Source organism: Lactuca serriola, chromosome 9, assembly GCF_051521515.1.
Source record: "Lactuca serriola cultivar US96UC23 chromosome 9, Lser_US96UC23_V15, whole genome shotgun sequence".
Taxonomy (NCBI): domain Eukaryota; kingdom Viridiplantae; phylum Streptophyta; class Magnoliopsida; order Asterales; family Asteraceae; genus Lactuca; species Lactuca serriola.
Window position 1 is genome coordinate 31098725 of NC_136416.1, and position 18508 is coordinate 31117232.

An 18508-nucleotide genomic window follows, 5' to 3' on the forward strand; every position below is an offset into this window, starting at 1 on the left:
TTAAATTCACGATCGTTATCATATTGGAAAAGTTTGGTGTTAGATTGAAATTGGGTTTGAACATAAGCATGAAATATTACAAAAACATCAAATACATCTGATTTAGCACATAACGGAAACACCCACAAGAAATGAGTAAAGTCATCCAAGAAGAGAATGTAATATTTAAACCCACTTAGGCTAGTAATAAGAGAGGTCCACAAATCAAAATATATTAGTTCAAACATACGAGAAGTTTTAGTAGTAGAGGTAGCAAAAAGTAAACGCCAATGATTCCCGAGCTCACAAGCATGAAATATGGGAAGCTTATTTGTAGAACTTGAAATAAATTTTTGAGAATGTAAAAAATTAAAAATAGAAGATCCAGGATACGCGAGATGACGATGCCATGTAGGAAGAGAGACGACAAGACAATCAACCGCAGTAGTATCGGGAGGCGAGGATGGGAAGATGGGATAAAGATCGCCAATACTGTCACATAGTTGAATGAAAGAACCCACCTTAAAGTCCTTCACAATAAACTAAATGGGTCAAAAGTAACAAAGACAGGGTTATCAATAGTAAATTGACGAACAAAAACAAGATTTTTGACAATTTTACTTGAGACAGGAACATTATTTATAGCAAAGGTGTGATCGTACACATCTTCCTGTTTTTATGACAATGGATCTTAGGAGAATCTGATTTTAAATAATGTTTTGGAAACAATTTTTTTGTAAACACTTCTTTTTAGTAAATGGGTTGTTTTGAAAAGTTTAAATTTATTGTGATTTTTAAGATGTTACAAGTTGGTGTCAGAGCCTTGGTTTGAGTGAATAGGATGAACATTCGTATGAATCCAGACTCAAACTAAGGATCTGTGAATGTTTCAAATTATTTTCAAATGAAATTCAAATTATTTTCAAAAGCAACCAAGGAAGGATGAGATGTGTACGATCAACCGGAGCAAGAAAGTATACCCCAAGTTACCCACACTGTTATTTGTTATGATATGATAGAACTGCATGCTACTGATAGGCTAGGGATCTTCAGGAATTACATGATAGAATTGTCTGATGTATGATGCCTAATAGCCTAGGAGGATTTCTTATATGCTAGATAAAATTGACATCATTACTGTGGTCTCTTAGTGTGTGCATCATAGTTGTACATAACAAAGATTCTATAGCCTAAGAATGTTTGATTTAGCTTTATTTCCTATTCTTGTCTGATTACAGGCTTAGAGTAGAGTCAAATATTCGACTGTCTTTGGGATCCAACGTTAAGTATAATTAGCATGCACGAGTGGTTGCGGTGTTGGAGGAAGTTTCATGAGTGGGTACAATTCTTAGGAGGTCTGAGAGGAATGATTAGCCACTCTTGATAGAGTGAGTACATGATGAGGGTGTATCCTATATTCTTGTGCCTAGAGGTCGGGAATTTTGTATGAGGATCTACTTGATTTTAGTGTGTCTTAGTGCTAGTCGACTCCACTTCTCGAATGTTGCTTGCATTGTGCTATGTGGGGCTCATATTTATGTGAGTCAAATATCAAATGGACACATTAAATTACATGCTATGAAGGTTAAATAATCTTATATTGAAGGATTTGGTCATGTTGCTCATCTCTCATTTGAGTGTAACCGGTGTAGGGTTTAGTACTTTAGTCAAAATATCATTTAAACTTTGTTTCATGTAATTGTATTCATGAAATGGTTAGTTGATGTAACATTCGGAATGCAAGTATTTTCCTTTTAACCCTTGGAATGAATTTATTGTTGCAAAGGAGGTCCCTACATACGGTGGGCGTACTAGGGTAGCATGGATGTGGACATGCACCACGTACGCGAAGTGTATTAGGGCGTACGTGGCTTAAGTCAAAACCCTAATATTTGGACCTTGAACCCTATTTAAGCACTCTTATACAGATTAGACCAAACCCTAAATAGCCTCCATTTCCTCTTTACGTTCCTAAAATCCTAGTTCCTTTGAGAGTGATTTGTGAGCTTGAAGGTACCTAAAGTAACCTCTTTTGGTGTGTTAGCAAGGAGAAGGAAGTGGTGAGCAAGTCTTGAATGTGGGAGAGATTGTAAATCCTATATCTAGATCATCTTGGAGAGCATTTGGAGGTAAAAATTCTACATCTTTCTAATCCTTTTGCTAGTTTGAGTTAGGGTTTGGTATTGGATTCATTTTTGGTCCATGGATCCTCTCTTGTGAGTCTGAGCAACTCCAGAGGTTAGAAAGGTTAGATCTAAGCTCCTTGGACATGTTAGAAGCATAAAAATGCTAACTTAATGATTTTTATGGGACCATGCATGAGTTTAAGGTCTTAAAATGGGTCTTAATAGGAAAAATGAGGTGTTGGGTTCCAATGTGGCATGCAAGGGCATACAGTTGCCAACTTTATGACCTAGGACCTCTTAATCGACTCATATCTAGAATTGGATGTTGAGACTTCACATATTAAGCACTTAATGGCTTTATGTGCAAAAACAGTTTGTACGTTGGGCGTACTATCTTGTACGCTACGCGTACCACCCAAGGATTGAGTACGCTAAGCATACTGAAGATGTACGTTGGGCGCACACTTCCAGTGGACTTTGCGCTTCCGATGGGCTTTTGAGCCGTTTGGGCCTTATTTATCCTTGGTCTGGGATTTATTAAATTAGTGGGCCTTTGAACTTGTCATTGGACCATAGGTGGTATGGTTTGGGGCTTCTGGGCTTGTGGCCCATTATCGTTGTAGACCTTGGATGCTAAGCCCATTATTAAAGGAAAGACTTTTGGGCCTTATTGGAGGAGTTTGGACTTAGGAGTTTGGGCCTATGTCTTGGGTTCATGATTTAATTCTAACTAGAAGGAATTCAGTTGCTTGAATTATGTTTAGAAACAGAAATACAATGAAAAAGAAATAGAAAAACATTTACTTAGTAAACAATTAAAAATTAAGAAAATACGCAGAACGAAATGGTTCATTCCATTCCAGCCAGCAACAGAATGAGCAATTCCATGGGTCGAAGGCACCATCGTCGGCCCAATATCTGATATGTGGATTGTTAGTTGTGATGCATTGATTGTATGAAGACCCCGGGAGTAGCCCGTGACACTTGTGAGAAGACCATGGTGGTAGCCAATGACACTTGGATATCAAACCATGGGGTAGCCCATGCCATTCCAAGTAAAGACCATGGGGGTAGCCCATGGTACTTGGATATCAGATCATGGGGGTAGCCCATGGCATTCAAGGTAAAGACCATAGGGGTAGCCCATGGCAACTTTATGTATATTACATGCTATTTTGTGGTTATATATTATGTGATATTTTGGAAAACTCACTAAGCTCTTACTTACAGTTTATTTGGGTGTTTCAGGTACTTCCGGTCCTAAGGGGAAGGGCCCGGCTTGATGGCACAACATTCGCTCTCTAGGACTTTCTGCATTTAACTATTTTGTTACTCTGATTTTTGATACGATATGATGTAATGGATTTTTGGGAAAAAAATTATGATTGTATTTCTATTTTCAAAAATGAAAATTTTTATCTGGTTTTTGGGCTGTTACAACTGAGATTAGTAGGGGTTCTTCAGCAGCTGATGGCAGGGGAGGTGGGGAATCCTAGGAGAGCCTAGGAAGTATTTTAGTGTGGTTTCAATGTTGTGGGGCAGTGTTAGGTGTATTTTGTGTAGTTTTTTTGCACACCTTTTAGTCCTTTTTATGCATCTATTTAGCATAGTTGTTATTCATTTTTCATGCATTTCATCCAATTCATGTTAGTCTCTAGAACAACCTTATTTGCACGCTTTCATGTTCTTTTCAGGTAAACCGGAGGTTAGAACGCGCTTTGGGAGGTGTTGGGAAGCATTGGTGAAGATTTCGGGATGATCGGGCGAAGAACAGAAAAGTTGGAAAAATCAAGTTTGAATTCTGAGCTAGGGGAGTACACGGGTACGTTGTGTTGGATGTACACTGAAAAGTGGGCACATGACATGTTTGACAAAGAAGAAGCTGTTGACCATGCTGAACATGACCCGTGTGGGTTTAGCTTATTTTGACACGGTCCGTGTTGACCATGTTGAACACGACCCGTGTCAATTTAGCATATTTTAACACTGGCCGTGTTTGACCCAAAAACTGTCTTTTGACAGTTTTTCCTATCTTTCATATTACGGGACGAGGGTCATTTTTACACACAGATGATATCATAGCACTATTGGTGAGGGGATTTCGAAGGCCTTTACAAGGATTTGATCATTTATCATTTGGAAACATTATTTCTCTTATGTGTAAGTTGTAATTGCACATTATTTCCATCTTTTAACTTGTGATCTTGTTCTAGCCATGTGTGGCTAGAACCCTAGTTTCTTCAACTTCATGTTTTGACTTATTGGTTGTGATTTCAATCATATGACTTGATGTTTGCTTTTAATTTCAATCTAGTGAAATTGATTTTGGTTCAATCGAATGTTTGATTCAAATTTTGATTCTTATTGACCATTTGAATTAGGGTTAGGTCATTCAAGTTATCCAGTTTGAAAAATCGGTAATTGTTTTGTGAATTGGACTAAGTAACAAGAATTAAATTGATTTCCATTGAATGAATTTAGTGTAAATCTTTTTCACAGACTCTTAAACTCTCGAGCTTGTGAGGAGTATTGGGTGTTGTTGGGAACATTTACATATTGCTTAATGCAATCTTTTAATCTAATTCTAAGAGCTTGTTTAGATTTGGTTATTACGATTAGAGTTAATCAAAGAGCTTGTTTTGGTTAATCAGTGTGGTGAATGGGACGTGTTAGAGCTTGTTAACACTTTCAAGTACCAACTTAGATAGAATTGAGCAAGTATCAAGTCATTTTGGAATCGCATTGCTAAGTTGTCATACATTGAGTTGGAGTCTTTACAATTTCTGAATTTAATTCATTTATCTAGTCAATTACTTTTGTCTTTAATTAGTTGTTCTAATCATTGCATTCAAAAACCCCTTCTTTACTGTTGGTGACAAAGTACCTTGCACAAAGAGGTATAGACTGATTGTCCCGTGTCTCTGTGGATCGACCCTACTTGCCTTATACTACCTTTTAGTGCAATATAGTAGTGTTCTTTTGGAGTATATGATACCCCTTTATTTGTTGGGTTTGACACGCCTAACAAATTGGTGCTGTTGCTGGGGACACGGTGTTACTAATTGTTTATGCCAAGATTTTGGTAAGCAGGTACATCTCTATAAAAAAACAAAAAAAAAGTGTCGCTCAGAAATGAATACTCCTTACATTGAAGACCAACTTTCTGAGCTAGCTCAATTAGTTATGATGATCGGAAATGACCAGAGTGCGCAACCCACACATATTCCTTGCGATTTTTGCAGTCATAACGGACATCATACCGATATGTGTCCATATTTACAAGGATAATGGGAAGAAGTGCAAGAAACGGGAAGCTACTACTGGTCAAACCACTGGAGTTATGATCAACCTCAACATGATCAATGGTGGGACAGCAACCAAGTTTGGGGTAACAACTTATACCAAGCTTGGGGATATGACCAATACCAACCAACTCCACAGTTCCAATAACCATATCGTCCACCTCAACAAACTGAAATGTTGAGCATGTCCTTGGAAGACATTGTGAAAAGCATTGCCACTACTACCCAAATCTTTCAGGAAATAACCAAAGCTAACCTCAAAAGCTTAGAGCAACAAATTGCACAACTTACTCAATCTGTGAGTATATTGGAAACTCAAGGCAGACTACCATCGCAGATTGAAGTGGACCCAAGGCATATTGTTTCTGCCATCACCTTAAACAATGGGGAAACTTTGATGGCCCAAGGTTGCAGTTAGAAGATGGGGAAGAAGCGGAAGAAGTAGAAGTGGAAAAGGTTGTTGAGGAAGAAGTAGAAATTGAGAATGCTGACATGGAAGTTGTAGAGGAGGTGTTGGAGGTTGAAAAAAAAAAGAGGCTGAGCCACCCACTACCAATGAGAAACTTTTTTCACTGGTAGACCAACCACAAGATCCAAAAATGATAAATTTGTTGGACCCTTCACAAAATCAAATCGACCACCTTATCAAAGAAGGAATATTTGACCACCTTACTGGACAAGTACAAGAGAGGGATCGGCTGGAAGATTGTTGTCATTAAGGGTCTAAGTCCAGCATGGTTCCCATGCAAAAAGAAAGTAAAGTACAAGATAAGTGTTCCATTGAAGGAGGTGGGGAAAAGTTTACTAAGTTAGAGAGCCCCACATACTTAGATTGATGCATATTCAGGGGTCATGTCGAGCCAACGACTTTAAAAAAGGGTGGCTAACCGGGAGGCAACCAGGGGGTATTTTTGACCTTTCTTTTAAAACTTTTAAAACTTTTTAGTCTTTGGTAAATTTCAAAATTTTAATGTCTCAAATGGTTTTAAACTTGTTTTTGCATAGAAAATGACTCTCGGGCTCCAAAAATATTTCACGGATAGCTTGGGGAGGTTGAAGAGGAGGTTCTCACCACCAACCGCAAGGCTCCAAGAACGATTCGGTAAATTCTTTCCATATCTTTAATCATCCATATTTTTCTTAAAATTTCAATTTGTGTGCAATTGTGATTGTTTTGGACACTTACCCAACCAGGTACCACCCGCCGCCTCCTCCTCCGCAATAGGTTGTTCCACCCTCTCCAAGCATCGGGGACGATGCTTATCTTTAAGCTTGGGGAGGCGTAGAGTTGTACATTAGGTTCATCCATGCATTTTTATTCCATGCGTTTTCATGTTCTAAAAAAAACTTTACATTCGATAGCTCCATGAAGTGGGAAAATGAGAAAAATCAAAATGAAAAAAAATATATATGAAGCGACCGTTTAGTTACCAGAAGTGTAGAATCAGTTGTCATAACTAGGGGACCCAAACACCATAATTCGAGACCCCGACTTTAGATAATAATAAAAATTGCATACTGAAACATTTTTGTGGGCGGTAATAACAGCTTTAGGATGATTTGCTTCTAAATGTTTAAAAAGAATCATTATCGACAACTCTGGACCCACAGAACACGGACCTATTTGTTGACACGCGTTACCCTCGCGGTAATAGAGAGCTTAAGTATCAAATCCACACAGTAAAGAAAGAAGAATGGGTACAACTGTCATATCCAGTACCCAAATCAAAAATTTCAAGCATTTAATCGAAGAAACTTTCAGAAATTCAAAAGTTGATTGAAAAAATCAAAGCTCAAAACGAAGATACAAATCCAAGTTCAATCAAATTAGAAGCCATCTCAATGTCAAATTTGGCGAATGAAGAACTGTGCGATGTGATACTCGTGGCTCTCGAAAAAGTGAAAGCATAGGAGTTGGGCCCATTCGGGTGGGCTCACTATTTCAGCGAAAGCTGATTCTCCATGACGGGTTCTTAAGGATGTGTCGATTCTGATTCTTGACCATCTAGTCTTAAGGACATGAGATCCTGAACTGTGTTATTTTCGCTCGCAAAAGCCAATTAAGGTATGAAGTTTAAATAATACTATGGTTGGATTATTAGGTTACACCGTTTTGTGGCCTTCCTCACTTTGGGAGTCTGTGAGATGCAGAAGGTAGCAGGATGGTCACCTAGGTATTAATGATTGGAGCCCATTGATGTAAAGTCTGGTCGTATATATATATATATATATATATATATATATATATATATATATATATATATATATATATATATATATTACTAGTGTTCTTAATTTTTTTTTCTTTGGTTCATTTTGTTTCTTAAGTGTCTTTTGTACATCTGTTTCTTTTCATAGTTTTCATTGCATGCATTCATTCCTAGCTTTTAGGATCTTTCTGTCCCTTTTTCTCCATGTTTCTTTTTGCTATCTAGAAGTCATCCTGTTTCGTCTGGTTCTTGTTCTTTCTTGAGGACAAGAAAGGCCTAAGCTTGGGGAGATTTGTTATGTGCATTTTGTGCACTTTTTTTGCACACCTTTTAGTCCTTTTTATGCATCTATTTAGCATAGTTGTTATTCATTTTTCGTGCATTTCATCCAGTTCATGCTAGTCTCTAGAACAACCTTATTTGCACGCTTTCATGTTCTTTTCAGGTAAATTGGAGGTTAGAATGCACTTCGGGAGGTGTCAGGAAGCATTGGTGAAGATTTCGAGATGATCGGGAAAAGAACGGAGAAGTTGGAAAAATCAAGTTTGGATTCGGAGTCAGATGAGTACACGGGTCGTGTTGGATTTACACTAAAAAGTGGGCACGAGGCATGTTTGACCAAAAAGAAGTTGTTGACCATGCTGAACACGACCAGTTAACATGGGCCATGTTGACCATGCTGAACACGACCTGTGTCAGTTTAGCCTATTTTAGCAAGGGCATGTTCGACCCAAAACTGTCTTTTGACAGTTTTTCCTATCTTTCATATTACGGGATAAAAGTTATTTTTACACACACAGATGATATCAGGGCACTATTGGTGAGGGGATTTCGAAGGCTTTTGCAAGGATTTGATCATTTATCATTTGGAAACATTATTTCTCTTATTTGTAAGTTGTAATTGCACATGATTTCCATCTTTTAACTTGTGATCTTGTTCTAGCCATGTGTGGGTAGAACCCTAGTTTCTCCAACTTCATGTTTGTGATTCCAATCATATGACTTGATGTTTGCTTTTAATTTCTATCTAGTGAAACTAATTTTGCTTCTATCGAATTTTTTATTCTAATTATGATTTTTATTGGCCATATGAATTAGGATTAGGTCATTCAAGTTATCTAGTTTGCAAAATTAGTAATATTTTGTGAATTGGAATAAGTAACAAGCATTAAATTGATTTTCATTGAATGAATTTAGCGTAAATCTTTTTCACACACTCTTACACTCTCGAGCTTGTAAGGAGTATTGGGTGTTGTTGGGAACATTCATATAGAGCTTAATACAATCTTTTAATCTAATTCTAAGAGCTTGTTTAGATTAGGTTAGTAAGGTTAGAGTTAATCAAAGAGCTTGTTTTGGTTAATTAATATGGTGAATGTGAAGTGTTAGAGCTTGTTAACACTTTCGAGTACCAACTTAGATAGAATTGAGCAAGTATCATGTCATTTTGGAATCGCATAGCTAAGTTGTCATACATAGAGTTGGAGTCTTTACAATTTCTGAATTTGATTCATTTATCTAGTCAATTACTTTTGTCTTTAATTAGTTGTTCTAATCATTGCATTCAAAACCCCCCTCTTTACTATTGGTGACCAAAGTACCTTGCGTAAAGAGGTATAGACTGATTGTCCCATGTCTCTGTAGATGGACCCTACTTGCCTTGTACTACCTTTTAGTGCAATATAGTAGTGTTCTTTTGGAGTATATCATACCCATTTATTTGTTGGGTTTGACACGCCTAATAGGTAGGTATTGGGAGTATTATTATGAGAGGTTACTTAGAGGACCTGGGATGATTCTTAAGGAAAGTATGGATAGGTGTGGAAGGTAGTATTAGGACTATACAACTGGAAGCATAGGATCCATACTCGAATCAAGAAAAATTTCGGGGATTCTAAGGAGCTGGTCGGGGAAGATATCATGGTTTGATACCATGATTCGTGGCAATGGTTCAATATCTGCCAATCTTATGGTTATGGTTGTTTAGGCATGAGGATGGGTCTGGTAATTGTTTTCGGCCTCAGGGGCGATGTTAGTTGAGTCTGATTGGTGAAGACCTAGGGAGTTTGTTGTTTTTAAGGTTTCTAGGGCCTTGCTTGAGGTCGTGCAGTTGAGTTGTAGGACTCAAGAAGGAAACAATTGTTATGAACAGCTTAAGGTTTTTAGATAGAAGCTGAGTGGTTGACAGATGGTTAGGAATGTCGCTAGCTATGGCGAGGATTATGTCCTGACAGTTTTCTAAGATGGAGTGAGAAGGCTTGTGACTTTCAGTGTTGAGATGTAAACCCAACATGGAGGCTAGTTGGTTGCGGTGTTTGGTGGCAGTTTTTCAGCGTGGGAATGCGCAAGAGGATTGATGTGGTACAAATGCTTAGTGATGCGATCAAGGGTCTGTTTTCCTTGTCTGACTGTCTGAGATGTGAATCTTCTTACTATACTATATATGACATCGGATGTCAGTATATGTTTGTTGTCTTTGTGACTTATGCTTACGTGTTTGTTTATTTATATGTTAGATGGGGTCCATTATCTGGATGGGGTCTAATTACTCTGGGCAAGGCCTATTATCTGGATAGGGTCCATTGTTCAAGGTAGGGCCCATATTTTTTTGTTGTATGTGGTATATTAAAAAACACATTAATCTTTGTGCTTACGATTTTAAGTTTAACTGATTTCAGATACGTCTGGTAGCAAAGGGAATAGCCCAACCTAATTGCACTGCATCCACTAGAAATTATGCGCTATCTATTTTATGATTACTCTGATGTTTTTTGTGAGACTACATTTTATACTCGGATAATATTTTGAACTTATGTTATTAGGATGGTTGTTTTATTTAGAAATAAAAATTTTACTTTATATTTTTAGGATATTACACGAATATGTCAGGAAAAATTTGCTCCTTTGATGTACTAACAAACTAGAAAGCAAGAAAGTAAGGCTAAAGACATTGATAAGGAAACAAGTATTGCACTACTTTAGAACTCTTCAAGTTTACAAGCAACTTTCCTGAGGTGATGTTCCCAAGTCGTGACAGGTTGTTTGCGACGTCATACTCGACCACAGAATGCAGATTTCGGTTATGTTTGAAGCTTATAGTTAGAGTATTGCTTATATATTTTTGTGTCTTATTTATTAAGTGTGATTTCAGAAGAGGAACTCTATGTTGGTTTCTTTAATCCATTCAACTGGCTCGTCAAAAGAAGAAACCTACAAAGAAAGAAAAGGTATGATTCTATTATGTTGTGTTGTATAAGTTACATGGATAGTTGTGTTAGATCTTGTGTTTGTATTCTTATATCATAATTTTTGTTGTTTTTACAGACGAATGGTTAATCTCTAATAGACTCGAAACTCATCAGTGGTATCAAATCATGGTTAACTTATATATATTGAAATTAGACTTTGTCTTCACAAGTATGTTAGGGTTCGTATGTTTAGGGTTTTTGTTTTAAATCGTTTTAAGTGACTAGAAATTTTCCATGATAAAAATTGAATTTGTTTATACTTGAAAAATGATGTTTTCGTCATTATGCCTCTTCTCTGCGTCGTGTTTGGTTTTCCACCACATCGTGTGCTCGTTCAGTGTTGAACCTAGATTGTGATTGCCTTCGTCGCCACATCCAGGTCTCTTCTTGGCCACATTGTGGCTAGCTGCTGAAACTAAAATAATAAAATCACGTTTTTTCTATGTGCCACAATGTGGCTATTCGTTCCCCACGTCCTTGAACCTGAAGTTCCAAAATTTTCTAAATCTATTTCTTGTTTTGGTTGCTTGTCTTTTTCGATTTTAAACACTGTGACAACCGTCAAATTCGAGTCAAAGTCAAAGTCAAAGAAAGGCCAACGAGTCGAAAACAGTAAGTACGATATGTACATGTTTAGTAGAATTTACTCCATGATCACTAATGTACAAACACCTTATGTCAAAACAATGTATCACCTGAAAATTTCACATATTCAGAAATTCTAAACCCTAGCAAGGTAAGTGAATCGAACCACTCGATAAAACACTAGTGCATACCCTTTGGGGGTGTGTAGCATTCATAACGAATCCTAACGGGGAGTGCAAACCCCACAATACAAGGTTTAATACTATTAACAATCATAAACAAAGTCTCTTTAAATCTCTTAACTTTTTATTAAACACTGGAGGCACCCAACCCATATAGCATAGTCAAAAAAATTACTCGAGACGGGAAGATTGCACGAGAAGCAGCAAAAGGAACCAAAACCATCTATGGACCAAGCCTACCTTCGGTCCGGATCCATTTTTGGCCCGAGACCTCTTTCGGTCCTGCACTTACTTTCGGTCCGAGGCTATGTTTGACTCATCTTGCTACGGCACAGCCCGGACTGCTCTCGGTTCTAGATTACCTTCGAGTCGTCTCTACTCACAGTTCAAACCACTTTCGATCCGAGGTCTCATGAACCAAGACCTCACACCAAATTTCCCCTCATCCTCACAACTCACACCAAGTTAGAAGACCAAAAGGGACACTCTTGGTCCGGAGCCCTCTAAGTACGGAACATGACCCTCTAAAATGTACCCGACAATCTCCGCATACTCTGGAACACCCTTCTTTTGATTTGGAAACTCCTCATCCGGAACCAACCCGCCTCGAAAGGATCCGCACCAGATGAGTATCGCGGCCTCAGAAGACCAGGGCCACTCCGGGAGTCGATAACCCTGCACCTCCACTCCGGAACCATGGATGACTCCGGACGGATAATCCCAACTCCAAACGGGCTCTCCTGACTCCGAGCACCCAATCTCACTTACCAATCTCGAAGAGTTAAGACACGATTATGATGTCTAAGACTCATTATTTTAATAATATTTATGGGAATTTCTCGCTATAAACCATATCTTTTGTGCAAGATATTCTTCAACAGTTGGTTGACTCTTCCCAAAAAGTTATGACACAGCTCATTCCCCCATAACCACTCTATGACGACTTGTACCTAATAAAATCAATATCTTTCTCCCACACTCCATCAGATTTCCCCGCCCAAAATCCACTCATTAGATCCTTAATCCTCACATATAATACCCCAGACATATCCTCCAAAGGCACACTTTTTCCCTCCCATTTTCTCTCTAAAACTCAAAGATGACCAGGAAGTTCTCGACTTTCACTTCACTCTCGGTAAGTTCTCCATTTCCACTCCTGAATATTCCACCCTCCATCACTCTATTCACGAAAACCTTATACAATTATCTTTATTCTCGTTCCCAAGAACTTCAAATCTTCAAGCTCTTTTTCCAAGTGTTCTTGACTTGGAAAATCTCTCTTCTTCCACGACCATCTCAAAGGATCACATAAGGTGAGTTCATACCCCTACATTTTCATGATTTATTCAAGTTTTATGGGGGGGGGGGGGAATACAAGTTACAACACTAAAATGCATCCAAAAACTAGTTAACAGTTTCTAATTTACGAACATCTTGTAATATGTCGAGCAAGGTGTATAGCAATAATATTTTTATGTGTTGAATGTATTTCATGCTAACTGATTTCACAAAACAGAAACAAACATCCATAAAAGGGTTTTTCATTCACCACAATATATATATATATATATATATATATATATATATATATATATATATATGTATGTATATATATATGATAAACTATAGTAGGTATAGTTTATGGTACATTATCACTTCAATCGCATTTTATAAGGGTTCATTTACACTACAGAAAAAGGATTTTTCATTCATTATACACATAAACTCATTAACGTAAATTGTGAGACACTACTTCATTATACTCTTAGAGTACTGGTAAAATTCTGTAGTTATAGCCAAAGTCTCTTGTAGGGAGAGCGTGATAGTTGTGTATAGATCTATATTGGGATTGGCAATCCCGCACCCAAGCTGCTTGCAACAACTTGGCTGGCAGGTCAGGGGTGACAAATGTCATAATATTATGACGCCTGAAGAACGTCGTCCCAGGTCTTCTTTGTCTGTAACGCCCCGATTCTTAGGTACTGATTTATGTATGAATCTTTTTGGGTTTTGGGTCTACTCGACGAGTTGACTGCCCTACTTGTTGAGTAGTAGCGGGTTGGTCCACATGTTTTAGTGATCTACTCGTCGAGTCCAAGAGCTGACTTTGGATACTAAGACTACACACATTTCATAAGGAAAATAGTGGATTTTTTTCTTGATACATACACATTCATTTACAAAGAAAGGTTTTAAATCCTACATGAAAAAAGCTTATGCACTCACCAATTTAATTGTTGACACTCTTTCAAAATTATTTGTATTCTCAGGAAATCAATGAAATTGGGTAACCGCAGGCTTTTGAGGATGGAACGTTTCGGCGTTTGACAACTATTTTTGATATCATATTGTAATCGATTCGAAACATGTAACAGTGTGTAACGCCCGTAGATCAGGGCTAGTCAATTTAAAGACGATAAGCGTCAAAAATAAGTTTATGATAGAAGATTATTTAGAATGAATAATCTTAACTAGGTTATAGTATATGTTACAAGGATTCCGTACATATAAAGAACGTCGAAATCCAAATTATAACGAAGAAGTTATGACCTGTCGAAGTTTCGCGACAGAACCGGCACGACGTTGAATGACGTAAAAAGTGAATTTATGTTAGAGCGATATTTAGCCTTAGTGATCTAAAGGAAAGTTGTAGAAGTTGTAGCGTGCATAAAAAGAACGTCCAAATCTGACTTCGTATGAGGAAGTTATGATTTTTCTAAGTTTCAGCTTAACAGTATGCAGCCCGAATACTCGATTTGAGATCGAGCGGTTTTTAGCCGAAACAATCTAAACGAGAATCGAAGATCTCGACAATTGTAGTGAAACGATAAAAAGATAAGCGAAAACGGATGTCGGATGAAGAAGCTATGAATTTATAACGGAGTTTTCCAGTCCCGGCCTACTAAAAATAATATAATAAAAATAAAGTTAAAATTAGCCAACGGAGTCTAAACGAAAGTTGTAGAGCGTAGTCTCACCTACGCGTGGATATCAAGAACGTCGAAAACGGAGCTCGTATGCGAAAGTTACGCAATTTAGAAGTTCGACGAGTCAAATTACGCCCAGCGTAATTTGAGTACGCCCAGCGTACTCAAAGGGGTGCAACTTGTCTGACCAATACTCGAGTGCCACCAGTCGACGCACGCAATGACGTCAAAGTATGCCCTGCGTAACTCGAGTACGCCCCGCGTAATCTCAGACCCTCAGCCTATAAATAGAACTCGAAATCAGCCATTTTCTCTTGTTCAAACTCTTTCTTCTCTCTAGTTTTTGCCTCGTTTTGCATGCCGTTTATACCCCGAAGCCCCGGTAATATTTCCGAGCCCCGAAGCAAGATCCGAAGCCCCGAGGATCCCGAAGTGCGTTATTCCCGAGCCGAAGCGTTGCCTGCGAGGAGCCGCTTTTTGTGAAGATCTTCCAGATCTACGGAGAAACACTACTTCTGCAAGCTGTAGTGCTGCCCGATTATCTTTTGATCAAGTGAGTGTGTAGTTACTTTCTTCTAACACATAAATATTAAGTATTTTCTATAAAATACGTGCTATGTGTATAATATAAAGTTGTTTATATGTGTGGGTGTATAGTCCCTTTCATAAACATGGGTATAATACAAGTATTGTTTGAATGTATTAAGTATATGTTTGGGAGAGTGTGTGGTTACTTTCTTCTAACACATAAATATGAAGTATTTGTTATAAAATACGTGCTATATGTTTATATATTGTTGTTTATTTGAGATGAGTATGGAACGAATGTTTTATATAGTTTTTAAATGAGTTAAACTGTATATGTATTCTATATCTACAAATATGTTGGGTAGAACATGGGTAAATGAGATAGTTGGTATGTGATAAAATGATGAGGTATGAAAGATGATTAAGAATGATATTGGTAGATGCACCAATTAAAGAATGTCATAAAACTAACAGATGCGCTTGAGAATAATATCGGTAGATGCACCAAGTAGTGAATGTCGTGATCTTGGCAGATGCGCCAAATAGAGATTGTCATAACAATAGCAGATGCGCTTATAGGATAATCTTGGCAGATGCGCTTATAGGATAATCTTGGCAGATGCGCTTACAAGATAATGTCGGCAGATGCGCCTAAAAGATAATTTCATAAACCTGGCAGTTGCGCCTCATAGTGTATGACGTAATCCTGGCAGAGGCGCTTAAAGGATGATGTTGGTAGATGCGCCTTATGTAGCAATAGATTTTGTGCTAATTCCTTAGGTCAATCCTTAGGAATGAATGAATGACGGGTAGTTGAATTCCTAGGTTAAAATCCTAAGAAAGATAATAGGGATGGGTAATTGAGTTGATTGTTTGATGGTTGAATATAATAACTATATTATTGTGGGTTGAAAACCCTATATGCTGACCAGGCTCCCAAGCCTGACCCACTCAGTTTTCTTTGTATCACAGGTATCGATACGAAGATATATTTCACGGAGAGATTAAAGGAGATGTAAAATCTTTAGTGTAAATAATGTAAGTTTTGTTTATGCTTATGTGTCTGTATCGGAACATGACATCCCGAGATTTTGTTATATAATAAAAATACATTTCTTTACAGAAATGCTTTGATAAATCTTTATCATATTTTGGGAACAAATTCCGCAACTGTTTTCTTTAAAAGATTACTCTGATTTTAAAAACCAAGCATAAACAAATCGGTCTTTTTTGGCCGAGAAATTGGGGATGTCACAGTTGGTATCAGAGCATTAGTTTAAGCGAACTAGGAATTTGTAGGAAATTTCTAGACTTAAACTTAGAATGCTAAGTAATGATTGTGAGGAGTGTGTCTAAAATATGTTAGGTAGTACACCTAAATGGACACAAGCACTAGTTTATTTTAGGAATGATGCCTAAAATGCTTTTATGTGCAAAATGTTTTGTGTGATAGCTATATTGATGCTATTATTTGTTCGGATCTATGGTCTGTTGCTGATCGGATCTGGAAACCTTATGTGTTTAGGATTCTAAGCGTATGGCTACGATATTAGAACTAGCATATAAACGTTTCAGAGTGATAAGGACGATTTGAATATCTATCGTGAATGAGGATCTAATTTCACCTTATTCGGTGTGTAGATCAAAAATGGTGAGAACAAGAAGTGGAGTTGGAAATGCTGATGAAAACAGGAATCAACCACCCGTGATTGAGCAAATACCTGTCGTAGCAACAGCACCTGAGCCGATAACAATGGCTGGTGTACAATTGATGATTCAAACGATTTTGGATCGTCAAATGGAGGAGACTAGGCGGTTGCTTCAACAGAGTCGTGAAGAACTGTCAATTCATGTGGAAGAGCCTGAATTAAATGAAGGGCACTCGGAAGGTGGAAACTTCAGTGGGTCTGTTGGTCAAGCCAACCCACCAATAGTTAGGCAACACAACCATGATGGAAGGAATGATGGAATGAGATGCAAGTACCAGGACTTTATAACTTGCAAACCATCGACCTTCAATGGAAAGGAGGATCCAATTGGAGTTATGGATTGGATCTCAAAAATGGAGTTAGCCTTCATGACTTGTGGCTGTAAAGGCAAGTTGCAGACTATCTATGCAGTGCGTCAGTTTCGAGGTGGAGCCGTTCAATGGTGGAACACTCTAGGGAAGATCCTAAGCCCTAATGAGCCACTGCAACTGACCTGGGCAAAGTTCTTGGTGCAATTCAAGCGCAAGTTCTGCTCGGCCCAAAACTGCTAGAGTTGGAGAACAAATTTCTGATATTGAAGAAAGGCAGCATGGCAGTGGATGAATACACTAATGCCTTCACAGACAAGATGGAGTTTGCTTTGCGCATCGTCCCATACGAACTGACAAAAGTCGACCGATACGCAAAGGGACTCCCTTGGGAGTATGCGGTGCCAGTGCGTCAGGCACCTACTCTAGAGGCAGCTATTTGGGCTGCCAAGTCTGTTGAGAATATGATCAAGGGGAGGACTGACAGTAAGGTTGAAGTTGGCAAGAAGAGAAAGTTAGAAGGAACTTCAGGTTCTAATGAGAAAAGAAAATTCTCGAAGACTGGAGGAGGAGGAAGGGATGAGGCAAGGTGGTGCGATAAGTGCAAGAAGAAGCACTCAGGAAAATGTGGCATGGAGGTGACATGTTTGAAGTGTGGAAAGCATGGGCATTACGCCGATGAATGTATTTTCAACAAAAAGGTGTGTTACGAATGTAACGAAGAGGGGCACTTCAAGCAACACTGCCCAAGGAAAAATCAAGCAGCAAGGCTAGAGGCGCCGCCAAAGCTAAAGGCAAGAGCATTTCAAATGATCCTTGATGAAGCAGATGGCAATGCAAGGAATCAGGAATAAGGATCTTATATCTAAAGATCAAGTTATAAAGTAGCGATATGAAAAGTATCATGTATGTAGCCTATTAGAGGCATAGTATAGGGTGAACTTGAACTTTTGTGTAATCGTTTCAAGGAATTAATATAAACCCTAGTTTTGCTAACTGATGTGTTGAATGATTGTCTGATTTTCTTGTATGGTGACTTGGTCGACTATGGGACAATACTTGGGACGAGTATGAGTAGGTGTGAAAGGTAGTAGATGCATATACTACCGGAAGCACAGGACTCGCACTTGGATCAGGGAAAGTCACAAGGTTACCAAGAAGCTAGTGATTGATTCCATTTTATTCTGGTATGTCATTACCATTGTTTCGGTAATGACTAGTAAGATGGTTCTTGTTCCGACCCTAGTGGTCATGTTTAAATTTGAGTTCGACTACGAGGAGTATGTTACGTGGTCTAGAGGACCAAGTTAGATGTAACATCTGACTTAAGTCAGAAGGTTGAAGTTAATGCGATTGATAGTGTCGCGCTCGTTGTTAAAAGAAGTTTGTAGGCAGAAATGCTAC